The sequence below is a fragment of the Aedes albopictus genome, chromosome 3, assembly GCF_035046485.1.
Source record: "Aedes albopictus strain Foshan chromosome 3, AalbF5, whole genome shotgun sequence".
NCBI classification, from domain to species: domain Eukaryota; kingdom Metazoa; phylum Arthropoda; class Insecta; order Diptera; family Culicidae; genus Aedes; species Aedes albopictus.
The window spans coordinates 341,097,379-341,121,759 of NC_085138.1; the positions used below are offsets into that span (position 1 = coordinate 341,097,379).

Genomic DNA, 24,381 nt, shown 5'->3' on the forward strand with positions numbered 1-24,381 from the left:
TGGACGTGGAAAATTCGTAACGGAATGGAAAAAGAGCAACATGGCCATGTACAAAAGCTCTCACGTACCTGCGTAGGTTTTTCGGCGATCCGATACTCGGTGACGGGGGACGTAGCTCGAAGATGGCGACGACTTCGACGTTCGTAGATAGCGCCCAGACAACCAGGAATCGCATAAGGATGCACGCGTACATCGTATAAAGTACTATTTTAAGTCACTATCCCATATATGTACGGCTGAGGGGCAATTTTCATCGCATATGATGTTATTTTTTGAACTTACAGCGATGTATCTGGTAAATTCATATAAGAGTGCAAATTAACTTTTATAATGCTTGACTACATCGTAGTAGACGATATTCCGATGTTTTGTGGCGACGAACTTTGCGTATTCGCAAAAGCGTTCGAGTGAACTCGCAAAGTGTCAATTGAATTCGCATAATTGCGTACTGCGTTGATTATACGACTTCGGTTGGTGATTTTCTAATTATGTCAGTTTAACTCGCATTGGTGTACAAACTGAATCGCATAAAAGTGAAAATAAATTCGTTCAAATGTACATACAAACTCGCATAAGCTAGAATCGTTAACGTTGGCATATTGCGATGTGATATGTGATAACAATGAAAGAGGTGCTGTTGGAGTGCCAAAAAGTTAAAAGAAAGTGGAAAGTCATTATTATGGTTACAAAACAAGTTACAAAGTCATCATTTTTGTTTTGTTGATCTTATAATTAACAATGGGTGGTGCTAGCAAGATAGGAGTAGTGGTAACTGTGCGGGAAATCATGCTACATCATTTTGATTTCCAAGAAGCCTGCCGAACACGTACAGCGCATGGAAACCAAGTGCATTTCAACAAGCACTGAGGTGAGTTAGAATGTCATGACATTTAATCAGTGTGTTTCATAAGTAGTGTTTGGTGCTAAGTGTAAAGTGCGGCTCGATAATCCAAAGGTTATTAGTTCGATATTCAGGTGACAAGATTTTTTTTTAATTCGAATACTTTAAGTCGCATAAGGTGCTATATTACGTCGCAATAGTGCATACCGTACATCGCATAAGATATCGCTTCAAGTCATATTGCGTCATTATTTTCCTATCAATGCACGTATAGCGCCTCCACTTTTGTACGCATAAGGCACTTTTACTGCATCTTATGCGATGTAACTTTACCGTATAAAAGTACGTATAACATGAACATAAACTTCATTATACGTGCAAATTGGTTGTCTGGGCGGTCAACAATGTCAACAATGGTTCGCCGGCGTGACCGTGCTACGATTTGGCGCGCAGCGACGACGAAGGACCCGTGTGCGGTATGGCTGAATTACCGATGCAGAGGGAGTGGCGGCTGGTTGGAAGCTTCCGATTCGTTTCACTCGAGAGGGACACGGCGGATGCCGCTTGTACCTGGGAGGATCCTCCTCCGGTCGATAGGAAGGTACTAAAAGCTCAGCGACCCGGCTTCGTGTACTTAGATTCCTGCTATGACCGAGCGGGGAATAGTACGTTTCCTATTTTCCGGAATTGGATCGGATTCGTGGCGTGCTATTGACGACACGCTCCAGCGAATCGCCTCTCGTATTCCGGTCCACGGGGATTGACGGACGGGACCTTACCTTCGGCTTTTGGCGACCGACGGGAGAACCTCGCTACGATAATGGACGTGCGACTTCACTCACGCCTCCGTTTAACTGCCTACTGGAGGCGGGCCTTTGCTTGGCACACGGGTCGCGTTGATCCCAACGAAAATGGCGGTACACTCCACCAGAAGTTCCCTGATTCGGCGATGACGATTGCCGAATGAAATTCACAAAAAACAGCCGTACGAAAAAAGCGCTGGGCGCTACACGTCCAACAGGAACTACTATTAGATTTAAGCACTTCAACTTTAATTAGAATTTAATTACCTTTTTTCGTAGATACATAGTTCCGTAACTCAATAAAAATTCAGCAGAAACCGCGAAATCTCGGATCTCGGTTCACTAAACGTGAAAGATAGGCACCATAAACGTTTAACATCACTTTTACATTAAAAAACTCACTCACTACTTTTACCTTTAATTTGCAAAAATAACTTGCACCGTAATAAACTTCAATTAACTTCAACTCAATCTTAAACTGAACTCAAACTCAATACAACTTTCAAATAACTTGGACTTAACTCGCGCACTTCTGCTTTCCAGCCGTATTTGTAGCGAAATGACCAAGTTAGACTATCACTTGCGCCTCGAAACTGTGCCGCTTTTCAAAAGTCCCACTATTGAAATTGCTAACTATTATTCCAAATCGCGCCAACTATTTCGGTAGGGCGATTTTTATGCATGGCGACAAAATTGCAGTGCGACTGTAATCCGCCGAAAAGTATGTAAGCGCCATGCGCATCATGCTATAAAAGCCCTTAACACGAAAGCTTTAACACATACTATGACATACACGAGCATAAGTAACAGGCATGGACTGATTTTACAAACAAATGAAATATTTCAATATCGTTAACATTAATGCAAAACAAAAATTTTTATAACTTTTAGTCCATTAATTAATGTTTTATTCTATTATCACTAAAAAAAACGCAAAACGTAACAATATCACCCATCACGATGAAAGCTGTTCCCAGCTCGCGTGTGTTGCCGCAGCTCTGGTAGATGGTACGATTACCTCTTAACGTTCGCATCATGGATCCTGTCCAACACACCTCCTGCAGCGCTACGATGCCGAACCCGCGGTCCTTCAGTAGATCGGCGAGTATGCGGGTGTTCCCAATGAAGTTGAGAGATCGGCAGTTCCACGTACCGAGTTTCCAATCGCAAGTCCTTTTTGTTCGCTGGGGTCGTTGCCGTTGGTCTCGGTTCGTATTATTCTGTTGCTGATTTTCCGTTATACAATGGTTTTTTACGACTGGCTCGTAGGGCCTGACACCAACCCCCTACTTTCCGGTGGACCATAGTGCACAGTTGAGCTTAAAGTCTTTCCCTGGCACTCGGACGTAGATCAGCCGCCCCTAACATGGCACTGTTGTGAGCCGCTCCACCTGGAGAACAGACGCTCAGGATTGCCGAAGCAACCCCCCCCCCCCCCCTTCCCTGTCAGCCTATGACCAAAATTCCCATTCTACCCCAAGGTTGCTCATAGTATCCAGCCGGTACCGCGAGGAGGTAGGGATAGGAGTTGCTGGGCAGAGGCTAGTGGATTACAATGGGATCTGAATTGCGCAGCATACCCAGTAGAGTGGGACACCGAAAGACATTTTATTCCTGTACACTTTTTGAGTTCCTTTTTGGTCTCATATCAACTGTGCAAAATTTCAGCTCGATCGGGGAAACTATATTTTAGCGCCAGCCATTTTAAGTATTCATACGATTTCTTATGGGGAAAATCACTTTTTCAAAGAAAAATCGCCACAGGTTGCCGCTTAACCCCTAAAAATAAATCGATGAATGATTTCAGTTGGAAATTTCACGAGGAACCAAATCTCCGAAGACCGCAAAGCGATCTAAGGCATGTGGAAAAAGTTATTAACTGAAAACCGAATGGCATGCCAATGCTGTTTAACATGTAAGGAATAACAATAAATAATAAAATCTCGTCATTTTATCAATCGGGTGAGGCTTAATAACTTTTTCCACGAACGTCGCATCGGTTTGCGGTCTTCGAAGGTCTGATTCCTAGTGAAGTTTTCTACAGAAATCATTCATCGACTTATTTTTTGGGAACTAGGGGTGACTCCTAGCGATTTTTCTTTGCAGATGTAAAATTTCCCCATAGTAAATCGTATGAAAAACTAAGAATGGCGGGCGCTAAAATATAGTTTTTCCGATCGATCTGAAATTTTGCACAGTTGATATGGGACCAAAGAGGAACTCAAAAAGTATACAGGAGTTGAAGTTTTTCCATTTTTTGTATTTTCCCATATAAACCGTGTACCAGGCTAATACCCAGCCTTTACCGTGTCCAGTTTCGATGTGTAGAGCTGTATGTTACTTCGGATGTTACACAGCATTAAAATCATGAAAATTGAATATACAACCTTACAGATTACACTATAATTTTCAGGAGTTTTTTTTCCTCGCATTGTTTTTTGGGGAACACTTCTGCGTTAAGCTGGTGTGCTCAATTAACAGTACCTATCAATTGGAGAAATTTTCACGAAAATGTGTTCGATGTTTGTTCTTCGCTCTGCCTTGCCTTCATAGTTACCTCCATCAGCTAAGTGGGATGATCAGAGTAATTTTTCGCAGACAAATTGTTCCATTTACTGAAATTTATACACAAACCCCGTTTTGCCAAACGTCATCCTTGGTCATTGCTTTTCATTGCACGCTAGGCGGCGTGTCATTTTCCGATACTTTTCCGCCTTTGTCGTTCATGTGGATCGGTATCCCCTCCCCCACGCACCCCTCTTTCGTTTTCTTGGTTCATCACGCTCCATGTATCCATTTTCCCCAACTGCTTGCTAATGCTGCTGTTACTGCACATCTCGATGTGCACACATTCGTTTATTAATATACATACACGGATGGATCTCTCTAGCGCGCGCGGCCATTCATATACACAGATGGGTGGAAATATTTCCTCTCTCCACACGTCCCTCGCTACTCGCCGCCATCCGATCGGGATCACGATCGTTTTTCCACCGCACCACACCCGCACCGTGCAACAACGTGGTAAGTGTTCTCCTCTCCTGTAGGCCGATCGGCAGCCGATGCTGAAAAAGAACACGAAGAACATCGCAGTTGGCAACTCCTCCGCATCGACCGGCAGCGACAGGGTACTGTGGATTAGAATACAGAATTTCGTGACAAATTGTACAAGTTACATATAAGGCTTCTTCGTGCCTGCCTCACGAATGCGATCACTATACGAATGCACACATGGTTGATGGACTTCTCTTCTTTTTTTTCTTCTTGGCGTACCGTCCCAGCTGGGGCAAAGCCTGCTTCTTAGTGTTCTATGAGCACTTCCACAGTTATTAACTAAGAACCTTCTTCGCATATGACCATATTGTATATGTATGTATATCGTGCGGCAATCACGAAGGTACTTTTTGCCCACGAAAGTCAAGGAAATTCCCATTACGAAAAGTTCCTGGACTGGCTGGGAATCGAACCCGTCACCCTCAGCGTGGTTTTGCTGAATACCCCGGTGCTAAGTGCTTCGGCACTTACAAACACGGACATATTGAAAATGACTCCCAAGCAGCGTGTCCGGCCATGTGATCAAATGCCATTTCGCCGAATGCCATCTAGCGAATAAGTCGTTTGGCTGAATTATAAAAGAACTTTTTGACATGATAGCTGCCTATATGATCATATGAAATATTTCCTTGTTTATATCATAAGTTATTCTTTCTACTTTCACCATTCAGGGATTAGTTGACACTTAAACTACTAATATTTTATCAGAAATGTATACGCTTTTTAATCATAGGCTGTCCTTTCATGTTATAGTGATGTTGGGAATAGTGGCATGATCATTTGAGTTCAAAATGCATTTTTCTGCCAAACGGCGTTCGGTCAAATGACCCCAAAATAACATTCCTTTATTTTCTCCGCAAAATCCCCATTTCCATCCCACAGTGCCCCGGTCGAAAAGAAACAGGGGGCCCTCTTCTGGATGGACGGACATGGACTTGGACATGCCTAGCCTGGCCTGGCCTGGCACGCACCACTGACTGCTAGCTGGCTGCTCGGAAAATGCGAGCAGTCGGTGAGAGATGGATTTTCCGTGCTTGGTCGATCGTCGACCGATCGCGGATCAGTACACTGGGAAACGCCGTGGAAAATAGTTCGCGCTGTGCGCTCTGATTTTCTCCTGAGTTCTGGTGTGGGGAGGCCCGCCCCTTCCCGAGTTTGCCGACGCGGTTTCGTGTGGATTTTTTTGTTGGAGGGATTCCTCCGTGCCTTCGATCTGATACGCAGTTTTTGATAATTTACATGCCAAATCGGATAAAAAAGACAGCTTTGCTAAAAACGATGTACTCATATAAAACAAAGTCGATAATTCTAGAGCGCCAAGAACAATATCTCACTAAAACAATAAGTGGGTTTTGCAAAACTCTATTTAAATATAGTAAAACTGTGTATTGTGAAACCGTTCGAAAAATTGTATGATCCACATCCAGAGATATCAAGATTTACCTCCGGAGCTGAAAGAGTTCGTATTAAACATGGCTACAAAATTTCGTGAAAAGTGATTATAAATTATGGCGAAATTCAGGCAACGTATTCCGTGAAGAATAATTCATCAACAGTTAGATGGCGCAGTTACTACTGGAAGATTTATTATGTGAAGTGATGACACAAGTGGTTTAAATCTGTGCGAAAATGATGATGTTTTATGACTGACAACCGGGATTTATCTCCTAAAAATGCGTAATAGAATACGTTTACACCAACAAAAGCAACTAGTTTATGGTAAGTTTATAGCAACCAATAAAGAATGAACAATAGCGTCGCTATTATAGCGATATCACCTGAATGTTCCTATGGTCAATATTGGAAATAAATATTTTCAAGATAACTCTATAAGCTAGAAAAGCAATCATTAGACACAAGAATGGAGCTTATTTAACAGAATCTCTCTGGGACATGATATCCCAAATGATGGAAAATAATCTTCAGGTCAACATAATCGAGCTAAACTGAGGGATTTTGGTTAATACTCGGTAGTGGGACAAAGGGTGTAAATTAATTTCTCGTGGGATTTCGGCTTTCAGTCAAAGAAAAGCGTTGATTTTCTTATAACATCGCCAACGTTTCGATCCAGATGCTTGGATCTTCTTCAGGGCCTGCGGTTTTCTTGGACTGAAAGCCGAAATCCCACGAGAAATAGGTGTAAATTAAATTTGTACAACTTAAGGTATACCGGGGCAAGTTGAAACGGGTCGGGTAAGTTAAACCAGCGGGTTATCATGATGTTATCTAATCATGAGAAATAATTCAAATGTCAATACATATAGTTTTTTAATCAAAGAATCCTTCGGTAAAGAATGCATTTCAAAACTTCGTGTTACATCTTGTCCCACCCGTTTCAACATTCCTCGGTGTGCCATAAGCAAAGTGCTAATCAAAAGACTGATTTTTTCGAGATTAAATCAGTATTTTCAGAACACTATTTGACGCCCAAACTGAGATTCTCTACTGTTATTCTTCTGTATATGTATATTTGGACAAAAAATTGTATTTATGATCAACTTAACATATCTGAGCAAGTAACGAGAGAGATTTTTATTGATAGAAATGGATGAGAAATGGAAATGGAGAAAAAATTATAATCTGAAAGAAACAATAAGGAGCACAGAAGAAGAGTAAAATCTCCCAATAAGCTCAATTCAAGGCCTTTAAATCCAAAAGGTTCCCCAAATTTCTTAGAATGTTTTATCATACTGCTGTATTGAAGATTACATTCCTGTTAGACGCAAATATCTAAATCATATGTCTAATCGATCAGATTTTGATATAAAATTTTGATATGGAAATGATGTTGAAAAAAACGTTGAATATCAAAATAGTAACAAATTATGATATGATATCAGTACTTAATCTTATTTTGATGTCAACCCCCATAGACAAGTTTACAAGGCTGTCCTTAGGCAAGTTGACAGGACTGCAAATGTGCAAGATATTTCTCAAATATATCATTATTTTACAGGTTTTTACATAAACCTTCTTTTACTAAATGTTCAAGTAAATTAGTAGGAACTATCATCAATTGTCACAGCCGAACGTGACGTAATAGTTCGTTAAACGAAGGATTTTCTACATGCAGTTCCATCATATCCTATACAAAACCGACAAGCAGCTCACGTATGCGACTTCTGCACGGCCTGAACACTAGTCGTGGAAACGTCCATTTCACAACCAAAAATTCAATGAACCCACGGTACTTTGACACAGCATTTTAAATATACCGCCGTTCAAATGAAAGATGTAAAAAGCACAGCACTTCCAGAGATGGAAACACTCTCATCGTGAATCAACTCGCGAGTGTTAAACCAACAAACGGTTTACTCACGGTGCCGAGAGTAAAAGACAAAAGACAATTCACACCGTCTTCAGCCAGAGGCTGCACAGACTGAACACATTACTTACACTAGACAACGGACAACACAGAACACCCAGTGGCCCAGTGGTGAATTTTTCGTTTGACGAAAAGTTTCCACCGACTGGAGCGGGAATCGAACCCACACTCCTTGGCTTACGATACGCTTAGACGACTGCCGTCTCTAACCGCACGGCCACGAAGCCCACAGAGTAAGCCGTGTGTGAGTTTATTCGCACCCGCTTGCTTCACGAGTATGAAGCAAAACAAAAACAAAAACACTCATGAATTTTTATTCGCGAAGAACAAGTGGAGATGCGGGAATTGCATTTTAGTGCGATTTTAATAGCAAAACAAGTAATTATCCATCAGATAGTAGTGTGTTGTGCTTTATTGTTCCTGAAAAGTAAGTCTGCCGGCCGTGTAACTTCGTTTTTTCACAAAATTGAAAAATGTTCAGAGCTGCTTCGCGAATCAATCATGAGTGCGACCAGCTTCGTTTGCTCGCGAGTGAAGGAAGTGCGAATATACTCTGGCTTCTGTTGTTCACGAGTAGGATAGCTTTGCGTTTGTGTCTGCTCAGCTGCATTCCTCACTGTTTTCCATCACTGAGCACTTCAGCTTTATTCACTCCACCACTCATCTTTGACAGTTGGCTAACTTTGACTGCGAACGTATTATTTTTTTTTTTTTTAATCTTTTGTTGTCATTGGAATATGAAAAAATATCTTCATAGGATCGCATTTAAATCTCATCAGAGTTTTGGCAATATGGTGGCATTGTAAATTTTGAAAGCAGAGCATTTTCCATGATGCATGCAGTGTGCGAAATCGTAGAAGTTGCTCTTATTTCCTCCAACCTCGAGCGATAGACTCGATCTATCACACCGCGATGAAGCAGCCTGTGATATTTTTCTTGCATTCGTATAGACGATTGAAAAGGCTCTCACTCCGGTTCTTTCACGTGATAAAAGCATGTTCTCTCTAACTAGCGCTCACTCACAAATCGTATCCACTTGGATTGCATAGTATGCTCCGTTTTCACCCGGTTGACATCTGAGCGGCCATGGAAGCAAGTACATTTTATGTAAGCGCCGTTCCACTAAACGTCAAATTATTGATCTCGTGCATCGATGAAGACGTTGTGGTACTATCAGACGGAGTGACAAATTTGTTGTTTCACTGTTTATGCATGAGTTGTGGATGGAAAGAGAGAGAATTAGCTGGAGTGAATGCTGGAGTGAGAAATTTTTATTTTTCATCCCATGCAGTGAAAATTCATTATCACGGAGATGAAGAATCCGTCAAAAATATCTTTTAGTATTTGATTCCAACGCCGCGTTACTTGAAAGGAAACTATTAAAAATATGGTTTATCTAACTGAAAATTGTCTGATCAATTACGGCCGAAGATCAATTTGACCCCGGTTTACGGTACCATATTATTACATTACTTTCCCTATTCCTACTTTTAATAGCCAATAAATTAAAATATGATAAAGTCAATGACGAAACTATTCGAAAACGATCGTTTGGGTACAATAAGAGCATGCGAGACTAAGTGCGGAAAAACTAATAATCCAATGCCGTTTTTCTTTTTTTAACCTGGGTTGGAACTAGATTGGCGGAAAATATGTAAACAAACAACGTCAAACAAACTACAAGCGAAACCGAAGTCGGGTTGGGATTGAAACTGTAATCTCATCCAGTTCCAACCAAGATTGGAACTGGATCAAAACGAAAAACAGCATAAGTAACGTTCTTACTCGATTTGAATCTCGGAACAAGTGCCACAGATCGATTGAACTGAAAATACCGAATTGGTTAACATACAGTGATAGACATCTGTTTAATCGTGGCCAAAAAAATTTCAAAAAAGTGTCAGGAAACTAATACAAAAGATTTTATGATAAAACTTTTTTATCGTAGTGATAGCAGCATATCTAGTACTGTTTATAAAAATGTGATACATCACACTTACATATACATACACTGAAACAAAAACGAGGGTAAAAACCCTTCAAATGTCATTTTTTGCCTAGACATTCGTTTAGCCGAATTGTACAATTTTTAGAATTCCATAATGAAAACCTAACAAATTTTGGAAAATATCCAACAAAATCATTTTGTATGGTGACCTGCATTAAAGATCGACTTGTAAATCATAAATTAGATCGTTTTTGGAAGTGTTGCCATATTAGTTTTACATGCATCTCATATAAATATGTCATAATATTGTAAATGTTTTCAAATTGAGATTTGATGTAGTTATTTTTATCGGAAGTGATTCAAAAGAATCTAATGAAAGTTTCATGACGAGTACAAGTTGAAAATTTACGAAAAACAATGTTTTTTTTATCAGAAAAAAAAATAACGCAAACCATGAAAAAATCACGTATTTAAGTATTGTTTTGATGAAATATGATGGTTTCAGTTGCATTAATCACAGCGTTTACTACTATTCCCAGTCAACCAGTGATCGTATAAGATGTTGTATAAGATGTTAAAGTGGAGGCAATATGCGTACATTTTACATGCGCCTAAATGGAGGCATGCACGTATATGGCCTCCACTTTATCATCTTATGCAACATCTTATACGATTACTGGTTGTATGGGTTACTTCTTCTAATAGCTCCCAATATCTTCTAGACTGTATTTTGGCTGAAATAACATACATTGGACGGCTCACATTTCGAGAAATGGCACCGAAAGTATTCAAATTTCTAGCATGAAGTACTTGTTTCATAGTTTAGACGTTCTTTTCAAATAAATTTTGTTGAAAATGAATGTGGTTCAAAACTACGACTCATTTATAATATATTTCTTCAGATGGAATGAAATAAGCCAATTGTTTGACCATATCTTGCAGTTTTGTATGAACATCTGCTTTTAAATAAACAGGGCACACAAATTCTGACACTTCTTGCAGTTCTTTCACTTAGAAGTATTCTAACTCATTTAGTAATGCTAGTATCAAACAGGTATACTCTACAGGCATTAGATCACGTCTTTATTTCAACGCAGAACTATTTATTTTAGCTTAAATCAATCCCATATTAAGGTTCAACCAACCAAAAACCAATATACTTATTTTTTTCATGACATTTTATGCAATAATTTGACCATTTCTAACAATAATTTTGTGCCATATTATCAAATCTAGCTAGCTGAGTGTTTACAGAAATCATTTTTCTTAAATAAATTTGTTTATCATCGCTTCTCCTTATCGGGACATTTTTTCATAACATTTCTCTGAATTTCACAAATAAATAAACTTTCAAGATCAATTATGTTGCTTACACGTCATAAACTAAATGCCTTGGGGTATATCCTCGAAATATACTCACGAAATTGCAAAAAAAAATCTATTGAGAACCAATTTTTCATTTACCTCGGCTAAATGTCGGCGAATGTCTAGGCAAAAAATGACATTTGCTGGGTTTTTACCCTCGTTTTTGTTTCAGTGTATATGTATATGTCTATAAAACAGTACTAGATATACTATCAGTACGATAAAAAAGTTTTATCATAAAATCTTTTGTATGAGTTTCCTGACACTTTTTTGAAAATTTTTGACCTCGGCTAAACGAATGTCTATCATTGTATTACATCTTCTATTTGTTCTTGACATAACATCTCTACAGCCTTCAAACTCCAAACAGTTCAAAACATTAAAAACTAATTATATTTCATGTGAAACTGGGAGTGATACCACCAGTAACGGAAAAGTCCGCTTAGTCTTAGTAGAAACCCTGCAGAAAATTGCTGGACAAATTCATTGATAGATCCCAGGGATTTTTTTTGGGAAATCACTGGACAAATCCCCGCAGAAATGCCCAGAAGAACTCTTGAAGAAGAGGAATCCCTCGAGAAATTCCGTGAGATATCCCGGATAGATTTCTACCAGGGATGCAAAAGTATTACTGGTAAATTTACTAAAAAAAGTCATGGAACAATCACTTAAGGAATTTCTGTACAAATCCCAGGTAAAATTCAAGCAGGAGTTTGTGGAGGAAGTCTTGCATGAATAACTGAAGGAATTCTAGTCAAAATTTCTAGAGGGATTTAAACGAGAATCCATGGAAAAACCTTCAAGTGAAGTTTCTGAAGGAACCGTTACAAAAATCCTGGAGGCATCTCAGAAAGAATTCTTGGACAAAACAATCATCAGAGATTCCAAGGAGATACCAACCAGGAAACTCTCAGGACTCTCTGAAGAAAACCCTGGTAAACCCCGTCCGGTATTCTAAATTGCTGATAGAATACCTAGAAATTATCTCTGTGGAACTTCCATCAAAATGTGATGAATAAGTTCCTCCAGCAGGTATTACTGATAGAATCTTAGAAAATACTTCTTGAACAGGATTAGTTCAAATAATGAAGTATTTTTGTAGGGATTCTTGCAGAATCCCAGTAGATATTTTTAGTGGAATAACAAAATTAACTTTTGGACATTTTAGAGAAACCGGCGGTGAAATTCTTAGAGGAATCATATCAAAAACTACTGAAACAATGACAGCAGGCATTCCTAGAAAACTTCGCAGATATAAAACCCGGTAGAAATTAATAAAGGAATCATATAAGGTACTGAATCAACAATTTGCCGCCATAATACTCGATTTGCAGCTGCAGCTCTCTATCCTCGGTCACGCCCAACACTCGCCAGATCACGCTCCACCTGGTCCGCCCATCGTGCTCTCTGCGCTTCACGCCTTCTTGTACCAACCGGATGTTTAGCAAACACCAACTTTGCAGGGTTGTTGTCCGGCATTCTTGCAACATGCCCTGCCCACCGTATCCTTCCAGCTTTGGCCACTTTCTGGATACTGTGTTCGCCGTAAAGTGCAGCGACCTCGTGGTTCATCCTTCTCCGCCACACACCGTTCTCCTGCACACCGCCGAAGATCGTCCTTAGCACCCGTCGCTCGAAAACTCCGAGTGCTTGCAGGTCCTCCTCGAGCATCGTCCATGTCTCGTGTCCGTAGAGAACCACCGGTCTTATTAACGTCTTGTACATGGTACATTTGGTGCGGGGGTGAATCTTTTTTGACCGGAGTTTCTTCTGGAGCCCATAGTAGGCACGACTTCCACTGATGATGCGCCTTCGTATTTCACGGCTCACGTTATTGTCAGCCGTTAGCAAGGAACCGAGGTAGACGAATTCTTCTACCACCTCGAAAGTATCCCCGTCTATCGTAACATTGCTGCCAAGGCTTGTCCTGTCTCGCTCAGTCCCACCTACCAGCATGTACTTTGTCTTAGCCGCATTCACCACCAGTCCGACCTTTGCTGCTTCACGTTTCAGGCGGGTGTACTGTTCTGCCACCGTTCCAAATGTTCTGGCAATAATATCCATGTCATCCGCAAAACAGACAAATTGGCTGGATTTCGTGAAGATCGTACCCCGGCTGTTGAGCCCGGCTCGTCGCATAACACCTTCCAGGGCGATGTTGAATAGTAAGCAGGAAAGTCCATCACCTTGTCGTAGTCCCCGTCGAGATTCAAATGAACTGGATAGCTCACCCGAAATCCTTACGCTGTTCTGCACACCGTCCATCGTTGCTCTTATCAGTCTAGTCAGCTTCCCGGGAAAGCTGTTCTCGTCCATAATTTTCCATAGCTCTGTGCGGTCGATACTGTCGTATGCCGCTTTGAAGTCGATGAACAGGTGATGCGTTGGGACCTGGTATTCACGGCATTTCTGGAGGATTTGCCGTACGGTGAAGATCTGGTCCGTTGTCGACCGGCCGTCGATGAAACCGGCTTGGTAACTTCCCACGAACTCATTTACTTTAGGTGAAAGACGACGGAAGATGATCTGGGATAGCACTTTGTAGGCGGCATTCAAAACGGTGATCGCTCGAAAGTTCTCACACATTAACTTGTCGCCTTTCTTGTGGATGGGACAGATTATCCCTTCCTTCCACTCCTCCGGTAGCTGTTCGGTTTCCCAGATCTTGACTACTAACTGGTGCAGACAGGTGGCCAACTTTTCCGGGCCCATCTTGATGAGTTCTGCTGCGATACCGTCCTTACCAGCCGCTTTGTTGTTTTTGAGCTGGTGGATGGCATCCTTAACTTCCCTCAGCGTGGGAGTTGGTTCGTTCCCGTCCTCTGCTGCACCAACATAGTCATTTCCTCCGCTGCCTTGGTCCTCCGTGCCTACATTCTCTTCGCCATTCAGGTGCTCGTCGAAGTGCTGCTTCCACCTTTCGATCACCTCACGTTTGTCCGTCAGGAGGCTCCCTTCCTTATCCTTGCATATTTCGGCTTGCGGCACGTAGCCTTTGCGGGATGCGTTGAGCTTCTGGTAGAACTTGCGTGTTTCCTGTGAACGGCACAGCAGTTCCATTTCCTCGCACTCCGCTTCTTCCAGGCGGCGCTTTTTCTCCCGGAAGAGACGGGTCTGCTGCTTCCGCTTCTGTCTGTATCGCTCCACATTCTGTCGGGTTCCATGCTGCAGCATTACCGCCCGCGCTGCATCCTTCTCCTCCAGAACCGCTCTGCACTCCTCGTCGAACCAATCGTTTCGTCGACTCCGTTCTACGTACCCGATAGTGCTCTCGGCTGCGTTGTTGATGGCTGCTTTCACTGTACTCCAGCAGTCCTCTAGAGGGGCCACATCGAGCACACCCTCGTCCGGCAACGCTGCCTCGAGATTCTGTGCGTATGCGGTGGCGACATCCGGTTGCTTCAGTCGCTCTAGATCGTACCGGGGCGGCCGCCGGTAATGTACGTTGTTAATAACGGAGAGTTTTGGGCGCAGTTTAACCATCACCAGGTAGTGATCGGAGTCGATATTAGCGCCACGATAGGTCCTGACGTCGATAATGTCGGAGAAGTGCCGTCCATCAATCAGAACGTGGTCGATTTGCGATTCCGTTCGTTGTGGTGATCTCCAGGTGTAACGATACGGGAGGCTGTGCTGGAAGAAGGTGCTACGAATGGCCATATTCTTGGAGGCGGCGAAATCGATGAGGCGTAGGCCATTTTCGTTCGTCAGCTGGTGGGCGCTGAACTTTCCAATCGTCGGTCTGAATTCCTCCTCCTGGCCTACCTGAGCGTTTAGATCCCCTATGATGATCTTGACGTCGTGGTTTGGGCAGCGGTCGTACTCGCGTTCGAGCTGCGCGTAAAATGCGTCTTTGTCATCATCAGTGCTTCCGGAGTGAGGGCTGTGCACGTTTATTATGCTAATGTTGAAGAATCAGCCCTTGATCCTCAGCCTGCACATTCTTTCGTCGATCGGCCACCAACCGATCACGCGCCTCTGCATGTCGCCCATCACTATAAAAGCTGTTCCCAGCTCACGTGTGTTGCCGCAACTCTGGTAGATGGTATGATTACCTCTAAACGTTCGCACCATAGATCCTGTCCAACACACCTCCTGCAGCGCTACGATTCCGAACCCGCGGTCCTTCAGTATATCGGCGAGTATGCGGGTGCTCCCGATGAAGTTGAGAGATCTGCAGTTCCACGTACCGAGCTTTTAATGTAGTTATTGAATTTGGCTTTCCTGAAACCCTGAAACCAGCATGGTTTTATGCTCACATGAAAAGTACCATTTTCAAGATTCATGCGAAACAAATTGGTGCACATTGACCAACTACTCGATAATATACAAATGGGCTCCATCTTGTGGCATCTTCATCATCAGCATCAGCCAGTTCATCACTATCAAGGCACGATTCTTCGAAGAGATATGGCACAGAGTTTCCCACGCGCATTCAACTTCAACTGAACGCTCCAAGCACATTTCATCCCTCATACAACCTCCCGCACCAACCACCGCCCCCAATTGGCAATCTAAGAAACGTGCTTGCATCCGATTGCTTGGAATAAGGCCAAGTCATGCCCACCAGCAGTCAGCGGAGCGGGCCAGTCCCTCTCCGCTAGAAGAAAGGTACGCCGTCTCTTTTTCGCCCATTTCTACACCCTAAAACGAAACAACACAGGCTTGTGTACAATGTACACAGATTTGTGTACTACTAGATCAGCCTCCAGCCCAGTGTCAAATGTACACAGTCACTTTTATGGCTCTAGCGCTGGTATGGGAGCAAAGTTCATAACTATTTTTTTCTGAACGATGACATGCATTATCAGGAATCGATCAGTGCAAAAATAATTGTTAATTTTGTTTTCATGCCAGCGCTGGAGCCGGAAAAGTATCTGTGTACATTTGACACAGCGGTGAGGCTGATCTACTAGTACACAAATCTGTGTAACTTCTGTAACCGTGTACAATTTTGATCAACTCAACGACGATGGGCGACGGATGACGCGCGGTTTTGGTCAATAATGCAAATGGGTGTGTGTGTTTGTGTGGAAACTGAACCTTCCACCCTGAGGGGGCAAAGGACGATCCCCCCATCTAGATCTAGGGACGGGGTTGAATTTTATTTGACCAAAATTTGAATACACTAAACTCCGAGTCACGTTCAAGCGCCGGCCATGGTTGACCGCATCTCATCTCAGCTCAGCTTTCTCTTCGCTCTCTTGTCGAGGGTTGAATTTCCTGCTGTCGTCGTTTAACCGCCTCTAACAACTGTAGGACTTTTGGGGGCGATGAATTTTCCATCAACCGGGCGCTGTTGTCAGATGGAGAAAATATTAAATCCGAAAAATCCACTCCGTCGTGGTCTGCTGGATCACAGCTGACCAATGAATGCAGGGGTGGTAGCGTTTAACTATGGTAAAGCTGATAGTATTTTCGAGCTGATAAACGCATGACAGTTCAGAAAGACCATGCTGAGGGTGCCTGAGCTCGATTCCTGATGTGGTCTAGGAAAATATTCAGTTCTGTGAAATAGTCTGACGAATGAATAAGATTACTGATAAAAAGTGACTCGCGACCAGCCCTGTGTGACCACCTACCTACCGGATAGCTAATAAATAGCAAATTCTTCACGTTTTGCCACGTCGTCGTCGTCTTGTCGTTACCGACGGACGTCGGTACGCATAAACCGATGGGGACCATCTAGGACCGTGTAGTGGACACGGTGGATTAACTTGTCTCATAAATTCTCCTGTTACGGGCACACACTCGCAGCGAGCGCTCAAGCAAGTTCTTCCACTACGACTGCGATGGCGACGACGACGACAACGGACGACGACGCGACAGGTTGGCCTATTCTTGTCCGTTGAACCGCGAACCGAGTCGGAAGACCGCAGTAAAAGGAACACCCGTTCGTTACGAGTCCATAATTCACGGACGAAATTAGCATTCGGTAATGGCAGCTCATTCCGCTCGACGACGACGACGCTGGTGATGGCGACATTCTCCGGAAACATCATCGGAAGAGATGGCTATTTTGTGACTTTGCGGATGCACGTGGATGCGGTGTGGTTCCTTCTTCGATGCAAAAAAGCTCAACTGGCTGTCGTTGCAGATTTTGATGACGGCCACGGCAGTTGTAGGGTTTATAAAAATAAATGCTTTTAGTTTGGTTGGGGACCATTTGTGCAGAAGGATAATGGTGAAAGTTGGAAACGGTGCACCATTTGCATGTCTCGGAGTAAAAACGAGTTCACTCAAACGTTTATTGAAGACAGTTTTGGGTTATTGGTGCTATGCGTGATTTTTGTTAAGGAATGGAGAATGAAGGCAATATTCTTTATTGATTTATTGACCTATTACGCATATCGACTGTGATCAAAGCTATAAATCATCAACAATATACGGTACCGACGACTGCCTTGGTACGACCTAGGGAGCATCTGAAGTATCTGCATGTCGCCTTTACATCATCAGTAGGTCAGCTCCAGTGGAACGTTTTCCTCTATTACAGGAATTAAACGGCTACGCAGTCTTCAATACGGAAAACGAAGTTTATTGTTTGCCCGACTTTTCGACACTGGGGTTTTGTGTCATCTTCACAAGTAGATTTGCGCCAATTGTCATGTACCAACAACAAAACAACCAGACAGTTACAGTTAGACGAAACATAAGACCAAAAACGAAAAAAAAACGAACAATTAGTTACCCCTGAAGATGACACAAAATCCCAGTGTCGAAACGTCGAGCAAACAATAAACTTCGTTTTACGTATTGAAGACTGCGTAGCCGTTTAATTCCTGCAGGAAACTTCTCAGTCGATCCGCCAAGAGGGTTTCCTCTATTTTTGGGAAATTTGTGCCATTACATCATGTTTTACATACAACTACAAGCTCGTGGCAGCGCTGTCGGACGAGTGTGAGTTCAACGAGTCCCCTCGTTCCCTGATAAAGTTCAGTTAACAAGAGCAATATCCTATACATGGAACGGAATAAACGAGGTTAGCGATTAAGGGCAGTAATTTCCAGCATGAAACCCGATACAAATTGAACCGGAATTAACAAAAGCCGTCAGACATATGTACGTAAGTCTGGAAGAGAAAGAACGTCACCTGATTATTGAAAGGTGGAAGTAGCACTTTGGTGAGCACCTGAAGGTCACGGAGAACGTAAGTGAGAGAAAAAAAAATTCTGGTCATCACCTCAGAGCCCGTAGACAAGACGCCCAACAACACTCAAATTAATACATAAGTGACCCGATTTTGTCAGCCCCTTTTTGAAACACATTTTTGCTCTCCTCGAAAACCTAAACAATTTTTCAAACTTTTTATCTCTCTATGTTCTGCCCTTTAGCTTTAGTTTGATGATAAGCATGTATGAATTGGTTAAATTTGACCGTAAGATAATGAGAGCAAAAAGATTGCCGCAATATGGGGCTGACAAAATCTGGTCCTTACTGTATACCACGTTGCGTTGGCGTCATCGTCTTCTCTCTCTAGCGCGCAGCGCAATATACCCACCCCATAAACTTAATTGCATCGAAATGATTTACAATCCATTTTCCCTCAACGATCACGTGGCTATCCAGTGCTCCTCGACACGATACAGTAACAGCAGCATCATCACTAGCAGAAACGACAGCTCCCGATAGTCCATTCGTTTTCGCTTCAATGGCTTTACTAAGCAAGAAAAAGGGATTCCACTTTCCGCATGTGCATCACGATTCCGATCAAACTTCATGCTTTCTACGAACGCCCGCCAACAGTAGTGTTCAGTCCGACCCTTCCAAGCTCCCTTTCGATTGTTTGTTTGCCTATACTTAGTAGCTTACCTACAACTGAACTGCGTTGTGTATACTTGGAAGCACTTGCCATCATTCCAGAAGGAGCCCCACCCACTATCATCCCGTCATCAATTGCGGCAGGGCAAAAGGTTATTGCGTCTGGAGAAATAAATGATCACAGACCCTACTCCATAATATGGACTGAGAACATTACTCTACCTTTTCGTATTTGCTCACTTGTAACTTAGCACATAATCGGATAAGTTTTTCAGCTACATCAGTGTGATGCAAAACAATATATTCATCATTAAGGACAGCTCGTTATAATCCCAAGATGGCCGCCACAATGGAAGATTTTTGCATCTACTCACGATTTGAGAGCAAGTGGAGTCAAGTACGAGGCACTGAAGATGACCTTACAGTTAAAGTCGAAAAAAGTATCTGTCAAAGATGCAAATTCCTAGTGGAATAAAAAGGAACAGTATTTAACCCCATTTTATTTTACTTTCTCACAAATATTATTGAAAACCAAACCAGCGCACCGGATCTTTTTATTTCAGGCTGATTACAAGTGAGCAAGGGGAAATTAAAAAAAAAACTATCGTTAGAAGTTTACTTCTTGAGATTTGTACATCCGATGTTCTGGTGCGATATTGAGCTGGGATTTCAAGACGTGTGTCCTTAAAATTAAAGGGCAAATCGAAGGAAAAAGAAGGATAATAGCAAAAGTAACACGACCTCTCGTTAACCGTATGAGATGTCAGGAAGTTCAGGGGTTTTCAAGGAGTTTTTAAGGAGCTTCCTGAAGACCCCATGGAAATTTCAGAAGGGTATCTGAGATGTTTCTTCAAAAATACCTTAGGAGAGTCTCGGAAAATCTTATACGGATTTCTGTAATGTCTCCATAGTATTTTTCATAAATTTATGAAATGTTCCAAAGATTGCTTTTGAAATTACTCATAAAACTTCTCCAACAATTCATTCAGAAAATTTTTCATGAAATTCTTATAAAACTGTTTCATGGATTGCTTTAAAAATTGCTCCAGAGATGCTATCAGAAAATCTTCTATGAATTCCCACATATTACTCCAGGTGTCACTTCATATAATCTGCCAAAAGTAAGTTCAGAAATTTATCAACGATATTTTTTTAGAAAATCTTCTTTTTTTCATATATGTCTCCAGCAATTTTCCCCAATAAATTTTCTCAGAAATGTATCCATGGATTTCTTTGAAAGTCCTTCGGTGATTCCTCTAGGAACCCCTTCACTGGTCTTTTTGGAAAACCTTTCACGAATACCTTCAAAAATTTCTCCAGCTAATTTTTGGAAAAAAAAACTTTTCACGCCATGTACCTGCTTCAAAGTTTCAAAGATTTCTTCAGAAATTCCTGTACAGATTCTTCCAGGAATTACTTCAAGAGCTAGGTATGTCTTCACCCTAGAAATTTGAAAATATTGCAAAAACACTAGCAATGAATATTTGCCAAATGTTTCATTGATATCTTTTAAATATCCCATGGAAGCAAACCCGATAATCATAAAGCAGTCATTTGGATCAATAAAAATTTGTCGAACGATCCCTTCTTTTCGTAAAGTTTAACAAAAATAAACTTCAGGATCACATATAATTCGCCATGGAATGGCTAAAACGATGGAACACGATCCATAAAACATAATCCATGGTCATAGAAATGATCCATTGAATCTTGAAAACTATTCTATTTATTTAGGAAATGGCTGCAGCGAAAATTTGAGAAAAAGTCGTCCATGATCGTTTATATCGTTTTATAATAAAATCCGCATTTTATGATTTTTTTTCCTAAATTGATACCTTGATCGTTTCCAAAATTTTAGGCATCTTTAGCTAAATTTTATTGAACATTTCCCTGTTTTCGATGGATATTTTTTTATATTTAATGGATCGTTTCAATATTTTCTATAAATGCTATTTCCTTATTTAATATGGATCATTTTTATATTTTTTGGGATCGTTTCCTCTTTTTTATGAATCATTCTATGGTTCATTTCAGCCATTTCATGAAGAAGTTTATGAAATTGTGGAATTTTTTATTACTAAATTTTACGAAAAGAAGGGATCATTCGAAAATTTTTCATGAATCCAAATGACTTCAATTGTTTGTTTTATAAGTTGAACGGTAAAAAAAACGTTGCAAACATTGAACTGCCCTAGAATATCCTCTAGGTATTGCTCTTTCAAAAACAAAAACATCCACGGATTCCTTATAAAAATTCACCAGAATACTTTATAAAAATCTTACATGGATTTCTAAAAAAAAATCTTGATGATTTTTTTAAAATTCCTCCAACTTCATTAACTCGCATACAGACAGAGTACTTTGAGTAGAAGTTCTTTTTACCCAACCGCCAGTTCAAATTACCCAAGGATGCAAAAAGAGCTCAAAAGTTAGTTTAAATGTAAAAGTTTCACGAGAAGGATTTTTGAGTTCCCGTAGAGTTGCGTTGTTTCGCACATGAAAAAGGACCAAGCGAAGGATTATATGGCACATTTAAATGACTAGCAACCCGGGAGTACATACAAGGTGTAGTTATCCAGGCACCTAAACAACATTAAGATTGGTTAAAAATGAGTAAGTGACATAGTATTTTTTGTTGAGTAATTTGAACTGGCTGTTGGGTAAAAAGAACTTCTACTCTAAGTACTCTGTCTGTATGTGAGTTAATGAAGTTAACTGAACTCACTTTTGGGAACTTTCCTTTCCCCGTACAAGTTCAAAACAATGGATAAACAGAAAAAAAAATGAATAGCAACTTGCACGTTAAGGCATAACATGTCATCCAGAATGGTTTTTCGTAATTCTGAACTTATTTTTAGGATTTTTTGGCTTTTCAGTCCGATTGTGAGATAAAAACAACCTTATGTTCTCTTACTCCAACGTTTCGATCCGTATGGGATCTTTCTCAAGATCCGATACGAAGCGTCGGAGAATGACAATATAAGGTTGTTTTTTATCTCACAATCGAACTGAAAAGCAAAAAATCCTAAAAATACACCAAGAACAGTCGGAATCAATTTGCGTAATCCTGAACCATGAAAAAATTTCAGTGAACATTTGAATTTACCACTGCCTTTATTAAAGGTTTGTTCGAAGAATAAAAAGTTGCACGACAAACGAAAACTGCAAATATTCAGTGTTGCCAAAAGCAATAAAATTGTAAAAAAGGAATTTATGATTCTTGCTTGATAATTTGATTTGATACAAACGTTCTCATGTAGATTTTTACAATAAAATTAAAATGCCTGGCAACATTTTCGCCAACCTTAATGTTTACATAGGTAGAATTTCAATTGAAATAAGGATTATAATACATAAATTTTAAACTTTAGTAATTTATTGTTATCCATTCTAATAAATCCATAATTGATAAACTGGCAACACTGTCATATTATTATTTTTACATAGTTTTCTATTCTCCAGCCCAAATCACCTCTAAATTGCATCGAATAATGCATTCTTAGCGAAACTTGTAAATTGGACTTATTTTACCGGTTTTCAAGCTTAAAACGCTGTATCTCTGGAACGGCCAAAAATACCTCGGGGAGTTAAGCTTTTCCGACTGGAAAATGTCTGATAAACACGATGGAATCAACATTTTTGAAATCAAAATATTCTCATTCGACGAAAAATCGATTTTAAATTTTAAAATTGAAAAATAACAAAACTCTATCAAAAAATAATATTTTTCCTGGATTCCTCCAACATTTTTTTTTTCAAAAAACCCGAAGAACACAAACGTGTATATGTTATAGTTTCAAAGCTATAAAATAAGAAAAGGAAGGAAAAACTTGGATTTTTCTTGTATTGGCAAAGACGAGGGGTGCTGCCACGGGCCGAGGGGTGATCCGATCGGCACCAAAATTTGGATTTTGTTTTCTTCCTCCATTTGAACAAACATTCCAACAAAATTTGGTCAAAATTCGTGATGGTCGATAACACGTTTCCACTTTTTCTCGGTCACTTTATATGGAATGACCCATATCCTTTTCGTTACGAACCAGCACAATTGTGCTGTTGAGCAATAACAGGTTTGATGTAAACTATTTTAGTAATTGAACTACTACTTATCTTGTATGTGTGCAAACAAACACTTGTTAACATTGCATGTGGGATTCATCACAACAAGTTGAACAAAAAATGGACAAAAACCATTAAACATGAAAAAGCTTTACCTGTAGCTACTTTTTATTTTTGATTTCTCTAAGTACTCAAAGCTAAAAATCGAAAGATTAATAGTGGTTTTTCTAAATGAAAGATATCTATTGTTGTTTTGTTGGGAAATCTTAAAGTTCTGGAGAGCTAAAGTTGAGCACTTTGTATGTAAATTTCACTTTTATGCGCTTCGTCCCGAAAGAGATACAAAAATGTTATAAAACCCATTTCACTACTTTTAAAATCAGTTGAAAGCTCACAGAATTTAAGATATATTACGTCATATAATTGAGGTTTTTTTTTTGTATTTGTATTAACGAGATTTTTAGTCCTATAATTTAAGTTATATTATTATATTTGTCGACCCAATATTTTTTTTAGAAAATGTTGCAACATTAGGTTTTATAAAGTTTAACATGCAACATTAGGTTAGGTTTACATATAAATATTTTTGTAAACATTTTACCTGAATCGTGCTTAAAATATCTTTGACTTATTATCTTTTGAATGAGTCCTGGGATTTTGAAATCGGACGCACGCTGGCGGAGATATGGGCCTAAAAAAATAACATGTTTTTGAAGGGGTGACCCCAAACTTTCGATCGGAAGTGTACATCTCCAAGAACGCCCCTGAAACCACCTAGAACCCCCGGAAACACCCCTGGAACGGCCCTGAATCCCCTCAAGATTCCTTTTGAACGCCTCTGACGCATTATGGAACGCCTTTGAACTTCTTCAAACTCTCCTGGGATTGCCTGAAGACCCTGAAATCCCTTAAAAATCCGAAGAACGCTCCTGAAACACCCTGAAACTCTGGAACGCCTTGGAACATCCCTGGGACCACCTTAATCTCATGGAACACACCTGCAAAGCCCTTGAAACCACCTGAAACACCCCGATATAGCCTCTTAATTCATCTAGAACATCTCTGGAACGGTCTTGAAATCCCTGGAAAGTTCTTGAAGCCCTCGGGAACACCCCTGGAACTCTCTGGAAAGTCTTTGAAACCCCTTGAAATGCACGATTAGGTAAAGTGAAAAAAAAAAAAACTGACAGTCATGCTAACAGTTTAGGTTATGCCAGTGTTCAAC

General features: G+C 40.7%; 1 long non-coding RNA gene across 2 annotated transcripts in view; it reads left to right on the forward strand.

Annotated features, from left to right (window-relative positions):
• Positions 1-5,697: 5,697 nt before the first annotated feature.
• The window catches only part of LOC134284306 (uncharacterized), a 144,557-nt gene continuing 125,873 nt past the window's right edge, over positions 5,698-24,381 (forward strand). For both annotated transcript variants that reach the window (XR_009995748.1, XR_009995747.1), the window contains exon 1: positions 5,698-6,417. This is a non-coding gene — a long non-coding RNA (uncharacterized LOC134284306). The remainder of the gene's footprint in view (positions 6,418-24,381) is intronic.